This window comes from Trichinella spiralis, assembly GCF_000181795.1.
Source record: "Trichinella spiralis strain ISS 195 chromosome Unknown Scfld6, whole genome shotgun sequence".
In the NCBI taxonomy this organism is placed as follows: Eukaryota; Metazoa; Nematoda; class Enoplea; order Trichinellida; family Trichinellidae; genus Trichinella; species Trichinella spiralis.
In genome coordinates, this window is record NW_003526945.1 from 326,327 (window position 1) to 327,357 (window position 1,031).

A 1,031-nucleotide genomic window follows, 5' to 3' on the forward strand; every position below is an offset into this window, starting at 1 on the left:
ACTCTGGGCGACCACATATTATACTGATTATGCAAATCGTTATTGCGTCGTTGTTAGTAAGCAAAAGTAAATTCAAATAGCCACTCATGTTGGATATATTAGGAGTTTAATCAATGACAAAGATGGTAAACGGGATTAGATGCAATGAAATGTTTACTTTTTTGTCAAGGTAAACACTTAAAACACTTTCGTTTTGAATGGCAGCAAATTAATGATAATTTAACAGCAGTAATTTCAGAAATTCAACTAAATTGATCTTAAAAAACATATATTAGTGAAAATCGAACAGATTTCATGCCAAAAATGTATCATGTGCAGAAACTTGCAGTCTCCGGTTCCGTTGAAAAACAGTTACTAATGGGCGACTATCGTATGTATTAACATAGGAAGGAATTCAACTTTTGAAACCATTTATTCCACAAGTACAGGAAATTTCAAAGTTAAAGTCTCTTAAATACTAATTTTCATCAATAAAAAATTACGAAAATAAAAACAAAGTCCAAATATTGAGAAAACGTTTTTCTCTGATTTTCGCAAAAACAAACAAGTCTATAGTCCATGAAATTTTGCAATTTTCGAGAAACATTTTTAAATCCAGAAATTAAAGCAATTGATTTATATCTTTTTAAAATTATTTGCTGTCTACTTTAAATGGACATGGATCCCTAGTGATGGGGTATTTATTGAGATATACGCAAAAAACTAACACATGAATAGTGTTTTACATGCGACGAAATAATAAGGAATGAAAAAGGAATGTTAACAAAATGGGAATACGGTATGGTTTCATTAATTTTTTCAACGCACCCATCAATTTTTTTACCCAAAAAAATAAATGTTTTTTTACAAGAATTGTTCTTGACTTTCATTAATGTTACAAAAACTTTCAAAATTATAAACCGTTGTTGAAAGAAATTTTTAATTGATTGCCAATTAGATATAAGTACTATCCAAAATTAGCAGATTAGAATGTTATTTTCGTGCAATATGCCAGTCTTTTTTTTCTAAAAATTCCAAATCCACAAACCGGC